General features: G+C 47.4%; 1 protein-coding gene and 1 non-coding gene across 2 annotated transcripts in view; both read left to right on the forward strand.

Annotated features, from left to right (window-relative positions):
- Positions 1-20,948, forward strand: part of FBRSL1 (fibrosin like 1) — a gene marked incomplete at its 3' end in the record, with an annotated part of 240,528 nt that overhangs the window by 39,358 nt on the left and 180,222 nt on the right. The gene's annotated exons all lie outside the window — the stretch shown is intronic.
- Positions 5,509-5,568, forward strand: MIR7288 (microRNA mir-7288). Its single transcript, NR_127489.1, has one exon. It is a non-coding gene; the product is annotated as a microRNA mir-7288 (primary transcript).

A 20,948-nucleotide genomic window follows, 5' to 3' on the forward strand; every position in this document is an offset into this window, starting at 1 on the left:
TCAGGCACTTCTTTCTCCTCTCTAAAATGAGAGGGTGAGACTAGTCTCTCCAGTTCCCTTCCAGCCTAAATAGATGATTCATTGTCTCTCTGAATCAAAGATGTGTCTCTCCTAGCCTACCAGGGTTCTTTCCTCCTCTCTGAGCTCCAATTTGCATCCTCTTCATTCCATCTCCAGTCAGTCTGATTCCAGCCTCTTTAATGTTTCTCACAAATTACATGGCGGCATTCCATTCTGGTACTCTCTCTCCCTCCCCATTTCCACTTCTAGGCTTCCTGCAAGACCCTGCTTGAATCCCCCCTTTGGCAGGGAGCTTTCCCCCATCCCTCTTCCTTCTAGTATCTTTTCATGGGGAATTATTTACTATTTATTCTATATAGAGTTGTTTGGGGGATTTTTGGCACGTGGTCATTTGTTTGCATCTTGCCTGAGACTTTCTTTGTGTCCCTAGCAGGACAAGTTGGGTGGATGGATGGATGGATGGATGGATGGATGGATGGATGGATGGATGAATATATTTCTGAATGCATATAGTTCAATTCCACCAACATTTATTAAAAGGATCATGGTAGTCGGGCACTCTGCCTTCTGGAGTAGAAGGCAAGGCTGAGGGAACTGTTTCCAGAAGATGGGTGCAAAATAATTTGGGGGTAATTGAGGGCAATATTTGAACCCAGATCCTCTGACTCCAAATCTAGTGTTTAGTTTTGTTTTTTATTTTGAACCCTTACCTTCTGTCTTACAACTGATACTAAATATTGGTTCCAAGACAGAAGAGTGGTAAGGGCTAGGCAGTGGGGGTCAAGTGACACTAAAGGGTTTACAAGGTATTTTTTAAAAGATATTAATACAGTTTATTGATATTTTTTGTTCTCAATCATCCAAATTTCTTCTCCTCCTAGAGAGCTATCTTGTATAGAGGGAAGAAGGAAGGGAGGGAGGGAGAAAAGGAAAGAAAGAGGGAAAGGAGAGAGAGAAGGAAAGAGGGAAGGGAGAGGAAAAAAGAATAGAACTGATCAATGCAATAACAAGTCTGATTACATGTGCACTGCTCTAGACTGTAAAGGAGCTGGGGCATGTCTTTCTCTATTCCTCCCTTCTTTGGGGGCAAACTTTCTTTGTAATTCTGTGACATTCACTTGTGATTATTGTGATATTTTCCATTTGCATTGTTCTGGTCATTGTGTATATTGTTTCCTTGGCTTTGCTTCAGTTCATTTTACTCCACTCTGGATTAGTTCATGTAAATCTTTCCATACTTCCATATTTGTCATTTTGTTTTATAGCACAGTAATGTTCCATTACATTTGGGCAGCAGAATTTGTCTAGCCGTTCCCCAATCAATGGATAATTTACTCTGTTTCTTGTTCTTTACTACCACAGAAGTTCTGCCAGAAATAGTTTGGTCTCTAGAGAAACTTTCTTTTTATCAGATCATTTGGCTATTAGTAGGATCTGAATTCTCTTGGCCAAAAGAGAAGGAATGTTTAAGTCACTTCACTTGCCTAATTACAGATTGCATTCCATATTGGTCAGACTAAATTGCAACTCCACCAACAATGCACCAGTGGGTCTGTCTTTGTACAACCTTTCCAACATTGATTGAATTGTGAATTTCCATCTTTTGTCACCTTTAACATTTGGCTAAATATTGGATAAAAACAATAGGCCTTTATTAGAGGTCACTGTCACTGGGGTAGCTGGTGGGGGTAGTTAAAGACCTAATATGCAGCCCTTGGGATCAAGGGCAGTATAGTATGGCTAGACAAAAGTCTCAGGAGGGAAACTTGTTTATATTTATTTTCATTATCTCCTCCTTCCTGAGCAGTAGCCATCATCCTAGACTTACTGTGAAAGCCTTCCTCTCTTCTCCAACAAAGTTATTGTTCCTCTTGTTCATAGAGGAAGGAAATGGGCATTCATTAAGCATGTACTATTTTCCAAGCAGAAATATGCGAAAACATGAACTTGTGGTTATGCACCTATTTTTTTAAAGAATTAGTGAGAAAAAAATTGCCTTCTAAATGTCCTTTATGATTTGGGGTGGGAAGAGGTGGAAGTAACAGATGACAATGGGGAGTACAGCATGGGGCAGGGGAGAGATGGGGGTCAGTACAGGGAGGCTGGCCACTGGTGACCGCCGCCTGCACCCTGGGCTATTGCCAGAGCTGGTAAACCTTAGACTTGTGAGTTCCCAGTCTGATGCTGACAAGTGGCCCATGGGTTACTGAGACTCCCCTGCCAGCTCTCCCAGGGTGATTGGCCTCCACATATGGATCCAGCCTTTGCCAAGGGGTTGAGGTCAGAGACTGGTGGTGCTCAGCTCCCAAGGAAGATTGTTCTACTCTGGCTTATCTCCTCCCACTAAAAGTGGGCCCTGTCACTCATCCAGACCTGGAGAATGAATGGGCAGGCAGGAATGACTCTAATCCCTTTTACAAAGGAGGAAAAAAGAAAAAAGAAAGCCCTGTTATTATCTGATCTGAAACATGCTGTCTTAAGCTTTGGGCCTCAGTGCCCTTATTTGTAAAATGGGAGACTTGGACTAGGGCACATTTAAGGTCTGTGATCCTCCTGCAGCCTACTTATCTTCCTCAGCCTGAGTGTCCTCCCTTGGAAAGAGAAGCTTTTGGATTTAATGCCCTCTCCCCATCCCCATCTAGGACTCTTGAGTACCCCAACTTCCAGTAAAGAAGGTGAGCTCTCCTTGCCAATACTCCACCAGGATTCTCATCTTCAACAGAGATTTTGAGCCATCTAGCCCAAATTGCTCTTTAACAATTGAACAAATGGAAGCATAGGGTGAGAGACAGGATTTGAACTCAGGCCAGAGGATAGTAGGATCAGAAGTCGTAGGGTTAGAACTGGGCTTTCTAGATCACCCAGCCCTGTGGGTCAAACTCAGTCTAGTGCAACAAGCTCTAGTGGCCCAAACCAGCAGGGGTGGCCTTGGGGCTGCTTTCAGGAAACTTGCTCTGATGGTGAGATGCATTAGGGCAATGGAGGGACTCCACAGGTCTCCTTTTGTGGGAAGAAAAAGTGTTGCCAACACAGAAGGCATTTGTTAAAAGAACAAACATTACCTCAATGTCTTTTATGAATAAAAAAAGTTTATTTTAAACTTTTTGAGTTCTAAATTTCTCCCTCTCTCCAGCCCCTTCCCCTCCCACTGAGAAGGCAAGCAGTATGATACCCATAATGCAAGTTATGCAAAATATTTCATATTAGGCATGTTGCAAAAAAAAGGGGGGAGTGAAAAAAAGACCATCACCCTCATTTCTGAATCCCTCCCCATCAAGCTGCCCCTTGTAACCAAGGGTAAGTGAGAAAGGATTGGGGGGGAGGTGGTTAAGCAAAATAATAATAGTTAGCAATTATATTCTTTACACAGACTTTCTCATTTAAAAAAAAATTTTATCTACTGTCTTAGAATCAGTACCATGTATTTGTTCCAAGGCAGGTAAGGGCTAGGCAATGGGGGTTAAGTGACTTGCCCCAATAAGGAAGGAACTAACTTGCCCTCCCCTCCAATAATCCCCAAACTGATTACAAAGCTAGGAAGTGTCCTAGCTAGGAAGCTAGGAGGTTAAATTTGAATCCACGACCTCCCATCTCTGTACTATCTCATTTGATCCCTGGTACTTAGGTGTTACTTTTATCCCCATTTTACAGATGAGGAAACTGAGGTTTTAGCAGACCAAGGTTAAGGGGCTTAGCCAAGATTATCCAGCTAATAACAGCCCAAGAGAGGGCAGTAAATCTCTCCCCTGGCTGCCTCACATATCAACAAATTGGACAACATTTATAATATTCCACACCTGTAGGTCCCATCTCTGCAATAAAGGGCTGGAGGGGGGGTCCCTTTTCTCAACACCAAGGTCCACTTTGGTCATTATAATGTCAGTGTGGTCGCTTTGGAGATTACTTGGGGGGGGTGCAGTTTCCTTCCATCGATGTCTCGGCAATCATTTTGTATATTTCATTTTCCTGGATGTTGATTTCACCCTCAGCATGTGGTCCAGCTGCCTCTGTGGATGCAGTGGAGGATGCCCTCACTCTGCTCTTCTCTCTCATCCCCTCCCTTCAATTTCCCTAAGCTGCCACTCACACTCTCCCTTCCCAGATGCCTGTGTGTGACTCTGTGTCTGTGTATTTACATTTCAGCTGTCTATATTTTTAGGAGTCCTTCTCCCTCTCGGTTAGAATGCATGCCCCTTGAGAGGAGGGATGGAGCCATTCTTTCTTCCACAGTTGGTGTTTTTTGTTTGTTTGTTTTTTAATGGTTTTATCTTAACATTCTTTATATTTATGCCCCCACATTGAATGGAATTGAATTAAATCAAATTGAGGTAATGAGTGACTGATTGCCAAGGGAAAAGGAGCCTGGAGTAGAGATTATGTGCTGAGCACATAATAGACAATAAATATTTGTTGATTGACTAATTAATTTTTGTAGGTCTTTGTTACCACACAGAGCCCTGCTGTGAAGATGAATATTTTGACTTAGGTGGAATTCTTTCTGGTGCTTAGAATATAGGCTGCTCCAAAAAGTCTAAAAAGCTTTCATTGCTTAAAACTTGGGGTACAGTATAACTTATCACAGTGCTTAATAAATGCATGTTGATGGGGCAGTTTGGTGACTCCGTGCATAGAGAGCCAGATCTGGAGATGAGGTCCTGGGTTCAAATTTGGCCTCAGATACTTCCTAGATGTGTGACCCTGGGCAAGTCACTTAACCCCAGTTGTTGCCAAGCTCTTACTACTCTTCTGCCTTGGAACCAATACCTAGTATCAATTTTAAGACATAAGGAAAGGGTTAAATAAAAATGCATGTTGCCTTCTGTACCTGGCAGTGGGATTGTCAATGCTGTGGATACTTCAGGAAGATGATGCCAAATCAGTGGTCCTTGGGGGTCTCCTTTGAAGATGATCATCTTGAGCTACCCCTAACATCTTCACCTGGAGGGTGCACAGCAAGCCTCAAGCATCTTCTTATGTGCCTGGACTTGAACAGACTGAAGTGAAGCCTCCCTGCCTATAAAGAGCTCACTTTCTCCTGGGTACCATGTTGCTTCTCTCCATGGTCTTCCCTACATGAGGTTGGCTTGAGAGGGACCGGAAGGAAAAATTGTCCGTTCTGGAGCTGTCAGACATAGAGTCTGGGTTCTGGAGGGTCCCACCAAACTGAAATGCCCTTGACTGCCAGTCAGGGGGTAAAGCCTAAGTCTGCCATCCAAGCGCCTGTCTGTCTGTGCTCAGAGAGGCCTGTCCCCAGGGCATCCACAGGGGGAGGATGAGTCTCTCAGCCAAGGCTTCTCTCTAAACCCGTCCCATGTTGTGTTTGGGGGAAGGATCCGCACTCAGGAAATCCCAGCACTTCAGAGAAGGGAAGGAAGCATCCCACGGAAAGTCTCTTGGATGGCGGCATCCAGAAAATGAAGCTTGGACCTCTGGACAACGGCGCTCTCAGAGCCAAAGCTGGAGCTACTAGAATAGCTTGTTCCTGGCTGTTGGTACTGGCTGTGGTGGACCTGGAATAGTAGAGGGTCACCACGCCCAATATCCAGTCAGTTGACAAGACTTATCACTCCTTCCTCTTCAGGACCACCGACAAGGGAGCATCCTCCCTCCAGTAGAGCATCCTCCCTCCAGCGGCCACCGTCTTGGTGGATGCCAGACTAGCCTCTTCTCTTCTAGATCCACCACCTCCTTGTTGGATTCTCAGTTTCTAATTGTGCATCCTCCACAAAGCTTCCTGCCAGAGCAATTCCTGAAACACAGGACTACCATGTCACTATCTCCTCCAACACCATTCCTTTTCCAGGATAAAATCCAGAAACTTCTCATCAAGACATTTAGAGCACTTTCTCTCCTGGCTTCTAGCATTGCTCTCTGGGTTTTATTTGGCCTTACCTCCATGCCTATCCCAAGACCCTTTGCATTCTAACCACATGGATGTCATGGCTAACTGCTGAAAGTGCTATCCCCCTCCAGAGTACCTTTATTCCCTGGAATGCAACCACTCCTCATACCGGCCTCTAAGAATCTTTTTCTTTCTTTTTTTTTTAAACCCTTCTATCTTAGAATCAGTACTCTGTATTGGTCCTAAGGCAGAAGAGCAGTAAGAGCTAGGTAGTAGGGGTTAAGTGACTTGCCCAGGGTCACACATCTGGGAAGGGTCTGAAGCCAGATTTGAAGAATCTTTTTCTTATCTGACCTACTGTGATATGTGCTTGCTTTCTCTTCCCTCCCCCCCTTAAATATATGTGTGTGTGTGTGTGTGTGTGTATTCTTTTTGACTCTTATTATGTATTGGCTCCAAGGCAATTGAGGGTTAAATGATTTACTCAAGGTCACACAGCTAGGAAGTGTATGAGGCCAAATTTGAACCCAGAACCTCCCACTTTGGGGCCTGACTCTCAATCTGCTGAGCTCCCTAACTGAGCTCTCTGAAGTCCTTTAATTGTCAGCTTCTATGCTACCTTCTTCTCTTGGAAGACTTCCCTGTTGCAGTTGTTTTGGCTCCTCTTATGAACATTAAATTATTTTGCTGAATATATATTTATCTGCTTTTAGGTTATGTTGTTGCTTAGTTATTTCCACTTTTTTCAACTCTCAGTGACCCCATTTGATTTTTTTTTTTTGGTAAAGATACTGGGTTTGCTATTTCCTTCTCCAAGTCATTTGACAAATGAAGAAACAGAGGCAAACAGGATTAAGTGACTTGCCTAGGGTCACACAGCTAGGAAGTGTCTTCGGTCAGATTTGAACTCGGGAAGATGGACTCCAGGCCTGATCCTCTGTTCCCTGAGCCACCTAGGTGTCCTAATACCCTGTAAATCCAGACTAAACACAAGCTCCTTGAAGGCAGGAGCTATTTTTCAACACAGAGTAGTTGCTTAATAAATGCCTGTTGGATAGAAGGGAAGAAGGCAAGCACTGATGTATAGAGTCTCTTTTTGTCAGTGACTTCCTTGGATTATCTAGGGCAGCAGAGTGGAATAGTAGGTAGAGCGCTGGGCTTGGAAATTGGAAAGAATTGAGTTTGGAATGACCCTAGACAAGTCATTTGACTTTTCCTCCAGCCTCCACTTCCTCACCTGAAAAATGGGACTTGTCTCACCTTCTTCCTGGGGTTCAAACCTTGGGATCAAAGGAGATTATATCTGGGGTTTCTCCGTCCAAGGATAGAGGCATTTTAATGACAAGGAATGCATAATTTCAGTTTGCTTTCAAGGAGAATTGGGACAACGCATGCTCCACTAACAATGTACCAGTGTCCCCATGTTAGTCTCAAATTGAAATTGACCATCAGGACCACTGTGTTGCACTCTGACCCCTATTCTCCTGCAGACCCAGCGAGGGGGAATTCACTCCCTCTTAGGCAGTGCATTTGGACAATATCCAACCTAAATTTGCCTCTTTTTTAGTATCCACCGGGTTCTGCTTCCCAGGACTCTGTAGAACCAAGTCTGGTCTTTCAAGCATTCCCATCCTTGAGGACGGCTTTATTCCCAAACCCCCACCCCACTCTCTTTGGAAATGACCAGTCTTAATGTGACCTGAATTCCAGGCCTTTCACCATGTCTGCTTACTTTCTCTGTTCACTGACCTTCCTGGTCTTTTTTATTCTTTATTTAAATCCATACCTTCTGTTTTAGGATCAATACTGTGTATTGGTTCTAAGGCAGAAGAGCTAGGCAGTGGGGGTGAAGTGACTTGTCCAGGGTCACCAAGATAGGAAGAGTATGAGGCCAGATTTGAGATGGGAGGAGGCAGAATGTGAACTTGAAATGAAGAAGACTCAGGTTCAAATCCTGCTTCGGGTACTTGTTATTTGTATGACTGGGGTGAGTCACTTACCCTCCGTCTGCCTCTGTTTCCTTCACTGGTCCTTTCTGGAGCTTAATCTGTGTCCCACCTATCCGTGACACTGCTAAGGTCATAGGTGGGTGGATTGGGTCTGGATTCAAACCCAAGTTCCCCTTTTAAAGCTGCTTTTCCCCCCTGGCTCCCTCCCTCCCTCTCCCCCCACCCCCAGACAATAAATAGAAAGTGATTTAATCTCTCTTAGCACCCCACCTCTCCAATAACAAGCTGGACCCTGCCAGGGAGCTTGGGGTGGCCAGGGGTCATGGCTGGATAGAGGCCTTCCCATCCATTGTCCCTCCAGAGGCTGTGTGGTCATATTGAAATGGAATTAATTCCTGGGGGGAGCCATTGGCCAGGCCAGGCCAGCTTTGTTGTGCCCAGGGGAGGCCCTTGAATGAGTGGGCCTGATCCCCAGCCCCGCCTTTCCCCCCTTCTCTTGAGGGGCCCACCCTGTTCTGGGCACCTGCAGGAGTTGAGTGGCTGGTGCTAGTAATCGGATTAAAGCGGGCTGCTTGTTGCTAATCCCTAATCCTCTTCCAAAGAAAAGTAAAAATCTTGCTGCATATTTCTGGTGTTTGTGTAAGGGGGACAGATTTTCTCCCCGGGGAGTTGTGGCAGATGAATTGACAGTTTGATAGGCAGACAATTGGATGGAAGCCACTCCGGAGCAGGCCGAGGCGCCCTCCTCCAGGGGAGCTGTGAATCTCTCCCTGGGGACAGGAGAGGAGGGAGAAGAGAGGCTCTTTGTAAACAAGAGAAGGAGGCCTCTGGCCAGGCAGCTCAGGGAGCTCCTTCATGGGCACCCGGCGGCGATGGGTTCCATTGGTTTGCCTGTTCACCCCTCCTCCTTCCTTCATGCCCAGAGGTGGGGGTAGGAGGTCAGGGGCCAGTGGTAGCATGGCAGTGACTTGGGGGATGCTCTGTCTGAACCCTTGGCTTCCTTCTGGGCTTAACTCAGGGGCCACCTCTTCTTGGAAGCCTTCCAAGGCAGTGTGGTCTATGAAAAGGGGCCTCCTTTCAGTCCTGAAGACATGGGTTCAACTCCAGCCTTAGTGAATCTTGAGCAAGTCTGGGTTTTACTCATTTATAAAAAAGAAGGTACGGAGCAAGTTGGTGTCCCTTCTATTTTTCAGTCTACTCCAGTCAATCTATAACGGGCATGGTGCTTGGCACACAGAAGCTACCCAGTGGAATTCCATTATATTGAATTGCCACAGAAGGAGCCTATAATAGAAATAACATGGAAGGGGCAGCTAGGTAGCTTAGAGCTAGCCTTAGAGAAGTCCTGCATTCAAATCTGGCCTCAGTCACTTCCTAGCCTTATGACCCTGGGCAAGTCACTTAACCCTGTTTGCCTAGCCCTTGAGTTGTTGAAAGTAGGAGTTGAAAAAATAACAATAACAACATCTGGCTAAGCTACCTCTCACCTCTCTGGAAGGCTTTTGGAGTGCATATTCTTTAAGGTCCCTTGCAGTCTTCAAATCTAGGGTCCTATTCAATCCAATAGGCTTTCCTTAATCATTGACAGCCGTAGAGACAGGAAAAAAAGAAAGGAGAGAGGGAATGAAGGAGGGAGTGGGAGAGACCATTCCTGCCCTCAAGACTTCTATTTGGGACAAAAGCATAAAGATAGAAGTTAATATCAAATTATAATTTTATAGGGTGGAGGCACATTGAAAAGAAGGTTGGGCTTCCTGGGGTTTTGGGTCTCAGATCTAGGGTCCCTTCATAGACCAAGTTACTGCAGGACATGGGTGCCTGAGACGTCACCCACAGTGACTCTTAAACATCATTGGCAGCCTCTATCAGGTGGCACTAAGCAGGGCATGAGCACCCTCTCATTAGAATATAAGCTCCCCGAGGGCAGATGGTATTTATTTCATTTTTGCCTTTTCATTCTCAGAATTTAGTATAGGACTTAGCAAATAGTAAGTGCTTAATAGATGCCAGATTGATTGATTATTTGGACAGCTGCCAAAGCTTTGACTTCTTCCACCGAGAGGCTAATTGGAATAACTGTTCTCTTGCATTCTGAATCCTGCCACCAGGACTGTGAGTGCCCCACAAGCTGTGAAGCTGCTAGAATAGGGTCTGCCTGAGTCTTAGGTTTGGGGGAAGAGGCGGGGGTGTAGAGCTGCTTCAACAGTTGTGGGATGAACATCTTTCAGACCCGAACCTGATTTCCAGGGAAGACTTGTGGGTGCCCTGGGGAGTCTCTCCTTCCCACCCTCTACCAAGTCCTGAACAGCTGCCAGCAGACTGGATGATGAAAGGAGGTGGGCCTCTGATGCAACTCTGTCTAGTGTACCCCTCCAGCTCCCTAGGGGCCAAGCCCTCCCTTCAGGAGGATACTGTTAGCTCTCATTTCTGTGCCCCTGCCTCACACCAGCCTACCTAGGAGCTGTGAACACTGGTTTTATGATCTTTATTTTACTGCCAGAGAGGGAAAGTGACATAATAACTGAGTTAGAATGTTTGAGGAAGGAGTATATTTGTGGGAAGGGAGGAATGACCTATTTGTAAAGGCATGGAGACAAGAGATAGATAAATATGTGCACAGAACCACTTACTCATTTTTTTTGTAACCCTTAAAAGGTCATTTCTGAGTATTGGTCCCAAGACAGGAGATTGGTAAGGGCTTGGCAATATGGGTAAAGTGACTTGCTCAGGGTCACATATCTAGGAAGCATCTATGGCCACATTTGGATATTGTTCCATCTCCCAGCCTTGCTCTTGCTCTTGCTAAGCCATCTAGCTGTGCCCCTCTTCCTCATTCTGAAAATAGAAGCAACCATTTCCTATGACAGTTCTGATGCTGTAGGTCTAAGGTCCAGAGCTCCCTCCCTGACAATAGGTGCCTGGCAAACATGGACTCTGGCCCTGGTGGCCTTCTGCCTTTTGCTTTCATTTCTTATCTCTCAGGATAGCTGTGGCAGGAGGCAGGGTGGTCCAATAGGAAGTGTGTTGGGTTTAGAGTTAGAGGATCTTGGCCTCTATATTCTTGAACCCACAGAGAGGTGAGAAGTAAGGAAGAAGCTAGGCAGGAGCCCTGATGATGGCACTTGCCTTATCCAGAGTTAAAAGAAAGAAGGTCAGATTTGGAGTTAGTGAACCTGGGTTCCTTTCCTGCCACCACCAATCTCTTCTGGCTATGTGACCTCAAGCAGATACTCCATTATTGTTCTGGGTCTCGGTTTTCTCTTCTGTAAAATGGAAAAGTTGGGCTGAATGACCTCTAAAGTTCTTCCCCTGCTGGATCTGGATTCCCCCAGCTCCAATCTATGGGCCATTGTACAGGGTAAGCCAAAGCTACGGTTGCCAAGGCTGTTGGGAGCTCCTGGTATGCAGCTCTAACAACCAGCCTTGTACACATTCTGCCTCCTCCTCCCTCACATTTGTCTCCCTTTCCCTTTTGGGGGAGAGCCCTGGCAGACAGGCAGGTCCCAGACCCTCCTGCAGCTGCTGCCTGGGCTAGGGCAGGCCGCGTTCTCCCATCCACCCACCTCAAATCCCAGCCAAGGCTTGTGGTTATAATCACACTTTTGTTCCCAAAGCTAATGATTGGGGGGTTTTCAAGGCCTCCTTTGATGCGTTACCCGGCCCTAATGAGCACAGTCAAGTAGCAAACCACCAGACTGCCTCTGGTATCCCTTCAGCAGCAACAGAACTGGGAACAGTGTGAGACATCAGTGGGAGCCCTCAGCCAGGGGCAGCTTGTGTCTCTGGACAGTCTCCCTGTGGTGGGAAGGGTCCAGCAAATAAGCCATGCTGGGAATCAGGAGATCTGAGCATCAACTCCTGACTTTGCCCCTTGGAAAGTCCCAGCGTCCATTTCCTCCTCTGAAAAAGGAATGTTTTGTAGTGGATGCCCCTGGCGCTCCCCCTCAGGCTCAGGGCAGTCTGGGAAACTCCCCTGTGCTCACCTGCCTCAGTTAGAGGGTGGAGGACCAGTTTCTTATTCTCCCAGGGCTGTGGATGCTCCCCCCAGTCTCCTGTGGCCACAGGGAACAGGTTCATTATAACCAGGGCTTGAAGCACAGTCGTCTTCCTTGGGAAGGTGAGAGCTGGAAGAGACCTTGGAGATCTGGTCCCATCTTAGGGAGGAAAAACCCTGAGCCCTAAAGGAAGGAAATGCCTTTGCTACAGTTACATGGTGCATTTGGGGGGAATCTTGGATCAGAATCCTAATTCTGGATAGGACCTTTTTGCTCTTAAGATTTCCCAGCAGTGTGAGTTTCCAGCTGCTTCTGGGGTGAGTTCTGCTCTTGCCTCTTAACTTACTACCTCTGTTGTTGGACTTTTTCTATGCAATGATGGGTTGGAATTGGTCATGGAATCATTGATTTAGGAGCTGGAGAGGATCTTAAGAGGCGAATAGAGTTCATCCTTTTACTTGAATGAGGAAATTCAGGCTTGAGGATTTTAAGCGGCCAGGGCAGGGTCATACAGCTAGTAAGTATCAAAGGTGGGAAATGAACCCAGATCTGGACACTTACTAGCTGTGTGACACTGGACAAGTCAGTTAACTTTGTTTGCCTCAGTTTTCTTATCTGTAAAATGAACTTGAGAAGGAAATGGCAAACTACACGTCTCTGCTCCAAGAAAACTCCAAATCAGGTCATAAAGAGTCAGACATGACTGAAAAACAACAATAAACAACAACTAATTGACTTCAAAACTAGTTTTCTCACTAGCACTGCCATTGGGGTTTCTCCCAATTTTAGATCTATGATTTAAAAAGTTTTTCTGATCTGTACAATAAGCAGCAAAATAGCTATTAAAAGCTTAGATTATGATTATGATAATAATAATAATAGCTGGGATGTATATCCTACCTATCTATCTGCCAAGAGATGGACTCAGCTAAATTATTCTCATTTGTGATAATACATGTATAATCCAGTGAAATTGCTTGTCAGTTCCGGAGAGGGGAAAGGAAGATGGGAGGAAGACAACATAAATTATGTAACCATGGGAATTTCCATATTATTGATGTTTCATTAGGGTGATCACTTAGTGTCTACATCCCCAATCACATCCCCTTGACCCATGTAATCAAGCAGTTGTTTTTCTTCTGTGTTTCTACTCCCACAGTTTTTCCCCTGAATGTGGATAGTGTTCTTTCTCGTAAATCCATCTGAGTTATTCTGGATTGCTGTTTTGCCACTAATGGAGAAGTCTATTACATTCAATTGTGCCACGGTGTATCAGTCTCTGTGTACAATGTTCTCCTGGTTCTCTTCCTCTCACTCTGCATCACTTCCTGGAGGTCTTTCCAGTTCACATGGAATCCCTCCAGTTCATTATTCCTTTGAGCACAAGAGTATTCCATCACCAACAGATACCACAATTCAACCATTCCCCAATTGGAGGGCATCCCCTCATAAAAAAATTTTTTTAATAAAATTTAAAAATAAAGTAAAAGGAATAACATTTAAAAAAATTATTCTCATTTGATCATACAGCCATCTGGGAAATGGGTGCTACTATTAGACCCAGGTTTATAGATGAAGAATCTGAGGCAAAGATTAGTGACTTGTCCAAGGTCATCAATCTGTCTAGTCCTTTTCTCAGTTTTCCTTTGGGTCAGCTTGTAATCCAAAAGGGACAAGAGCCAGGCTTATTTGATTATTGCCCTTGTGGTATTTGTCTCCTGGCCTGGTCTGACCCTCTGCCTGCCTCAGGAGGCTTAGAATGGTTAATAACCCCTGTCTCTGTGGAGTTCTCCTTCCTTCATAGGCACCTATGCCATCCCCTCCAGCTGCTTTCAGAGGTTTTTCCACTGTGATACACCTTTTGCAGCCACAGTCTGACTTTTTTCCAGCAGAGTCAGAATGTCAGGATCAGGGTTTTGGCTTGAATTCCACAAGCAGGGGGCAGAGGCCAGCCCCTGGGGGAGGAAGAGATGGAGAGACTGGGGACCGAGCTCTGTGCTAAGCTCCCTCATCTTCAACCCAAATGTTCCTGCTTGAGAAGGAAGGAGAGGAACCTGGGCATTCGGCCACCCTCGGGTCTTTTGCCTGAATGGGCTGGAAGAAGGGAACTGGGCTAGGGCTATCTGTGGTGCCCCAGCAGTTCTGTAAGGAAGTGGGTGCTGGATGGTCCTTGTGGAAGGAAGACTGAACCTAGGCATGAGTCTGCTGGTCCCTGCTGGTAAAGGAGGTGTATGGGAAAAGGATCAGAGAGCTGGCCTGACCTTAGAGCTCAGGGTTCCAATCCTGACCCAAGCTTCTATTCCTTCTCACGCAAAATGAAGTGGAGTCAAAAAGGCTGGGAGTTCTTGGGGTCTGTGGACTTCACTGTGCAAACAATAATTCTCTAAAATTGATTTCCTTTGTAATTCTGTGCCTTTTATTTTTTGCATAAACATAATCTCTAAAATTTGTTTATTTATTTTTATTTTTTAAGAACTTACTTTCTGTCCTAGAATCAATACTGTGTATTGGTTCTAAGGCAGAAAAGCAGTAAGGGCTAGGCAATGAGGGTTAAATGACTTGCCCAGGGTCATACAGCTGGGAAGTGTCTGAGGCCAGATTTGAACCTAGGACCTCCCATCTCTAGACCTGGCTCTCCATTCACTGAGCCACTCAGCTGCCCCCAATCTAGAGATTTCTTAAGGGATTTAAATGCCCAATTAAGTCGTTTGTGTCGTTAGGAAACTGCTGGTGCTTTTGAGGGGCAGAAGATGGTTAAGATCAGAACTGGACTAGGAAATGCGGTCTTCTCCTCCTGCCTCCTGGGCAGGGTCTTTCTTGCTTAGTCCATGGTAAGCTCTTAATAAATTGCACTTACGTAGTAGGTGCATAATGGTCTGTTTATTTATCCATCCAAGAGAACAAGAGAAAATGGGCCAAACCAGAGAGTATTCCATTGGTATCAAGTTTGCCAAAGGATAAAGAAATGCCTCTTTGAGCCTCTGTTTCCCTACATTTCAAAAAGGGGGTCTTCGTGCCAGGGTTGTTGTGAGATTTGAATGAGATCTTATCAATGATTGCCAGTGATCACGAAGGGGGTCATGGCAGGAATGGGCTGGGGCTGGTTTGCCATTTTCTTCTCCAACTCATTTTATAGAAAAGGGAAAGGGAGACAGAATGAAGTGACTTGCCCAGGGTCCCACAGCTAGTAAGGGTATGAGGATACATTTGAACTTGGGAAAGCAAGTTTTCCTGACTCAGGGCTTGGCTCTCTACCTCACTGCCCAAGGAGCATAGCCCTGGAGCTTCAGAAGAGCAAGGGATCTGACCGAGTCCTCCCCCTAGACTCCAGGGGCTCATTATTGTTCTTAGGAACACAATGAAATCTCTTCTGTTTGGCATTTAAAACTTCTCAGGTTTGAGCTTTTTTTTTTTTTAATCTGGTGTTTGTTTAGCCATCACACAATCACTGCTTCAACTAGGCACAGCCTGTCTCATCTGTTAGAATGGGAGTTTCAGGAGGGCAGTTTAGGGGAGGAATTGGTTTCCCCTGCACTGAACACAATGTATCACTTCAATGTTTTTAACTCTTTGTTATGTTAGCCTCGTCTCCTCGGATTTTCTTTGACTGACTTATCTGGGCCAATATTGTTTAGTCCCATTTTCAACTGTGCCTTGAAGTTAGGAAGCGTTTGACTTTTGTCCCTCATATGGAGCCTGGCACTGAGAAGTGGTGAATTTGTACTTAATCTCCACTGGTTTCTGTACATATGTGTACATATGTATTTTGATGTTGTCCCTCCCAGCAGAGTGTGTGCTCAGGAATGGCCTGACCAAAGCAAGGACAATGAGCAGGAGAGGCGGGCTCCCTGGGCCCAAAGCGTCTCGCCTTCCCTCCCCAGCAGCCAGACTTCATGGGCTGGTACTTGATTCAGGGCGGCCCCTGTGCCTGCTGTGCCCCTCTCTTCTTCTGTCTTCTTAGTCCATGGAAAGACCTCCGTCCCAAGAGGGAAAGCCTGGCCGCTGCGCTGCTCAGCGGCCTCCTTTTGCCTCAGGATTTCTGGCCGCTATGAATCTTGCATTGGACAAATATGGCTCGACGGGCGAGTTTCTTCTGGGAATGGAAACTGGTTACGGTGCTGGCTGTGGATATTAATCATGTCTGACCCTCCAAGGAGGGGAAGTGATCTTCCTGTTGCTGAAGAGAAAGCGTGTCCTTCTCCAGGATTTTCCCCAAGTCTAGAGGAGACACTCGTCTGCCCTTCCGGGGGCTCTGTGGGGAAGGCGCAGACCCTGGAGGAGTAAATGTGTGAGTCGTTCTGGGCCAGAATCCGGGGGGACCCTCTGGGCTCTGTCGGGTGGCTCGTAAAGGCTCTGGGGGTTATTCTGGAGTCCCCTCCGTGTCCATTAGTAAATGGTCATGGGACTCTGGTTGCTGGGTGGAGCCTCTTAGCGGATAAGCTCATCCTCATTCTGGTCCGGTAGCGGCTCACAGGGATGCCCAGAGGATGCTGGGATGTGTGGAGGTGCCTCCTACCAGGATTCATTGAATTTTTTTAGTATATTTTATTTAGTCCTTGTCTTCCCCAGCCTGAGAGCTGCCGGAGGGCTGGCAGGGCATGGGTCTGCCCTTTTTTGGCCCTGCCATGGGTCAGGACGGCCCAATGGAGGAAGATGCGGCTCCCTGAGCTTCCCCTTTCATCGGACCCACACAGCCTCCCCTCCATCCCCGACCTGGGCTGAGTCCAGAAACTGGCCTCTGACTAGTCCAGAGTTCCAGCCAGCCTCGGATGCGGGGCCTGTGGGGGTTGGGAGGGGGAAGGCTCTCGCCCTCCTCAGTGCTGATGGGAGTTCGGAACCTTGGTGGGGAAGAAAACTCTTTTGAGTGCAGATGGTAATTTCGTCATTAGCTCCAAATTACAGAGTAGTGACAGCTCCAAGAGGGGCGGGTGAAGATCACAGGCTGGGAGGCCCTTCCAGCTCTCCTCCCACAGGGCTTGTTCCTTCTTGCCTCTGGACCGACCCACCGAGACAGGCCCGAAGCAGCATCAGCCCGGAAGCCTTCCCGGAGGTGCCCGGACGTAGGGAGAGAAGAGAAGGACCCCAAAGAGGGTCCTTGCTCGGGAGGAGGGCCCTTCTCTTTCAATTCTCGCTTAAATGACTTAAAGGACCAAACCCCAAATCTTCTACCCTAGCGGTAGGGCTGAAGGCAGAAGCAAGAATAGATCACATTCGTATTGATCACAATCATGATAATCATTGCATTAAACATTTGGTCCCTTCGTTATTTTATATTTGAGCCATCTAAAGGCAGAAATGAATAAATAATCATAATCATGATAATCAGTCATTAAACAAGGCTCAAAGCAGATGCAAGACTATCTGATATTGATATTGATCATCGTATTGATAATCATTACATTAAAACATTTGGTTTGTTCAGGATTTTACATTTGAGACTTCTAAAGGCAGAAATGAAACTAACATTCATAATCATAATAAGCGGTCAATAACAGAGTTAAAGGTGGAAGCAATTTATGATGATAATGATAATCAGTCATTACATTAAACAACTAAAGGCAGAAATAAGAATATACCATATTTGGGGGCAGCTGGGTGGCTCAGTGGATTGAGAGCCAGGCCTAGAGATGGGAGGTCCTGGGTTCCAATGTGGCCTCAGACACTTCCCAGCTGTGTGACCCTGGGCAAGTCACTTGACCCCCATTGTCTAGCCCTTACCACTCTTCTGCCTTGGAGCCAATACACAGTATTGATTCCAAGATGGAAGATAAGGGTTTTAATTAAAAAGAAAGAAAGAAAGAAAGAAAGAAAGAAAGAAAGAAAGAAAGAAAGAATATATCATACTATATATCCTTTGCCTAATTAAAGTGTTATGTAAATGCTTGGTTCCTTTTCCTTCTTCCTCTTCCTCCTCCCCATCATCATCATTCTTTTTATACTTGAATCAGAAGTAGGATTCGAATCTATTTCCCGTTCCCTTATCTTTTGGATTCACTATGGCCCTTGGGCACAACTGCCACATGGTGCCACCTAAGGACTGTCCCCAGGTTTCTCTGTTCTTTACCTTTGCTTTAAACTATTCCTTCATTTTGGATCTCTCCCAGTAAATGTAAGCTCCCAGAGGGTCCCAAGTGCTATACATGCTATAAGCCCTTAGTGGGATTATAGGTGGATTGTAGATGGGAGCCTCCTTTCACAACTGAGGAAACCGAGGTTAAGTGACTTCTCCAGGGTCACCCAGATAGGCAGGGAGCATTTTTTTAATTTTTATCTTTTAAACCCTCACCTTCCATCTTGGAATCAATACTGTGTATTGGCTCCAAGGCAGAAGAGCAGTAAGGGTTAGGCAATGGGGGTCAAGTGACATGCCCAGGATCACACAGCTGGGAAGTGTCTGAGGTCAGATTTGAACCTAGGACCTCCCATCTTTAGGGCTGGCTCTCAATCCACTGAGCTACCCAGCTGCCCCCGCAGGGAGCATTTAATCCCAAGTCTTCCTGACTCCCACAACTAATGCCTCTCCACTGGGCCACACTGCCTTCGCTCGATTGCTTGAACAGATGACAAATCGGTCCTCTTCTTCATTTCTGCCTCGTTTCCTCCCACCCTTCTGCTTCCTCCATCTTTACCCCCTTCCAGTGCCTTCCAAGATCCATGGGGGTCCTTGATTTCTCCGCTCATTCCAGGAGCCTTTGGAGGCCGGGGGAGAGGGGTGGCAAGCCTGCCTCGTTAGGACTCTTGTGCCAGGAGGCTGGCTGTCCCCCTGGGGGCACTAGAGGGATGCCAGCCTCATCCCAAGGCTGCAGGGAGCCTCAAAGACATCCCCGGAGGCTACACTGCCGGGTACATAGAGAGCACCAACCGCACTGCTTTTGATCCTTGTCACTGGAGCTGGCGGGGCAGCTCTGCCAGGGAGGCCAGTGCCTGGGCCCGGGCATCCCGCTTCTGTTCAGCGCTGCACCCTGAAACCGAAGCCGGAGCGCGTGGGCCCTCCTTCCCCGTCCACGTCCTCTCTGTGCTTCTCTCTGACTGTCCTCCTCATGACTCTGGCCGGCACAAAGGCTCCCTTCAAGCCTGGGGAGGCCGTGACAGACACAGGATTGTCCAGGCACGCCATGGGCGAGAGGTGGGCCGCCCAGCGGGGTCCTGAGGCCCCCAGAGGAGCTTTGCTGCGCCCAGCTTAGTCATCCTGCCAGTGACTACCTTTGCGAGTCTCCTTTGGTGCCTCATGGGAGGCTCTGCCAGCCTCCGCTGCTTCCCTCATGCATGGCACTTCTTCACGCATCTTGTTTGGTGTTAACCGCCCAGCTTTTACGTTTGATGGGTCGGCGTCCTCCGTCTGCTGCTCTTTCCCCGCAGGGGGCTTGTGGTCCTCTGCAAGGGAGAGCCAGGAAGCTTGGATCACACTGGCGGGGGACGCCGGACCCCCTTTGGGAATAAAAAGGAGCCACTCCTCCTGCTGGGGAGGAGAGGAGGCGTGCCCAGACCGAGCACCCATCCCTGGCTTCTTCCTCTCTGCTTCGGTGAAAGGCTGTTCCAAACCCTTGGAGCCCAGAGCCTGAATCACCGTGGGCGGGCAGCTGGGCGCTTGGCTGCTGACTGATGGACTCTGTAAGTGGACGGGATCATCCCGGGGCCGCTGTCATCGGTCCTCGGGCGGGCGGAGCCGCCCGGCCCTAATTAGGACAGACGGAGGCTCGGTGGCCAAGCCGGTCTTTTGGAGCACCAGGGGAGGCGGGAATGGTTGTCGATTTCATGAATGGTGTCAGTGTTTTGACAGTTACACGTGTAGGCCAGATTCTCCGGGGACTCCATCCAGGGTGGGAGCTCACCCTGCAAGCCGGGGGGGGGGTCCCCAAAGAGCCCTCCTAAAAGCCTTTGTAGCCCCATCTCTCCCATCTTCTTGTCCGCCCCCAAACAATCAGTCCCTCCACAAGACATCAGAGCCCTGGGAATCCGGCCTCTTAAAGGAGGGAGGCCCTTCTGGACAGTCCATGCAATTCTGGGATGGTTGTGTGTCGTGAGATAGTCTGGAAATCAAAGCTGAATTTGCCCCAACACAGTTTTAGCCTTCCTCGTTCTGCCTTCTGGAGCCAATGCAGAATAAGGCTGATAATCCCTCTTTCAGGACCTGGCCATAGAAGAGCTTGATACTGGCCTTTTTTTTTTTTTAAACCCTTACCTTCCATCTTTGGTTCCAAGGCAGAAGAGTGGTAAGGGCTAGGCAATGGGGGTGAAGTGACTTGCCCAGGGTCACACAGCTGGGAAGTGTCTGAGGCTAGATTTGAACCCAGGACCCTCTCTAGGCCTAGCTATCTAGCTACCCCCTGATATTTGCTTTTTTTTTTTTTTTCCTATAGCAGCCTGTCACGTAATTAAAGACAGACAGCCCTCATGTGCCCCCAAACCTCTCCTTTCTAGTCCTTTCTTCTATCAGACTCCAAGAGCCTTCATTTCAGAAACCCTCTGAACACTCTCTGTCTGATCCGAGTAAGAACCCTTCCCTTTTGTTTTAGAGTAGACTGACTCTGCAACAGAACTGCTCTAAGGGCTAGGGGACTGGGGAGAAGTGACTTGTACAAGGCCATACAGACAGGAAGGATCGGAGGCCAGATGTGAACCCTCTCCAGGCCTGGCTCTCTATCCCCGGCTCACCCAGCCGCCTCAGGGTCACTTCTACAAAGTGGTACCCAGAACTAAACACGCTGCTCCAAATGTGGGCAGACGAGGGCTCCCTGATCATCCCAGGGCTTCCTTTGAGGAGCTGGAGGTGCCAGCCTTGTGCCCGGCCTCCCTACTTTCCCAGGGACAGCCACCATAGTTGGAGGAGATCAGGGGTCAGGACTGTGGGGTTTGGGGAGGGAGAGGGGGGAAGGAGAGAGCTCAGGAAGGCAGGAGGAAGAGACCTCCATCTCTGTCATTTTGCAGAGAAGAAATGAGCCCAAGATCCCTGGGGTAGTAGATCTGAACCCACTTCCACTCTACCATGCTGTGACACCCATAGGAAAGAACCCAAGTGGCCTTTCTGCTTTGGGTCAGGAGGGAGGAAGGGTCTTGAGAGGCCAACCTGCCAGGGTAACTCCGCCTGGGCTAGAGGCTGTTGATGATCCCTGATTTGAGCAGGAAAGAACCTCCAGTCAT

Source organism: Monodelphis domestica, chromosome 3, assembly GCF_027887165.1.
Source record: "Monodelphis domestica isolate mMonDom1 chromosome 3, mMonDom1.pri, whole genome shotgun sequence".
NCBI classification, from domain to species: domain Eukaryota; kingdom Metazoa; phylum Chordata; class Mammalia; order Didelphimorphia; family Didelphidae; genus Monodelphis; species Monodelphis domestica.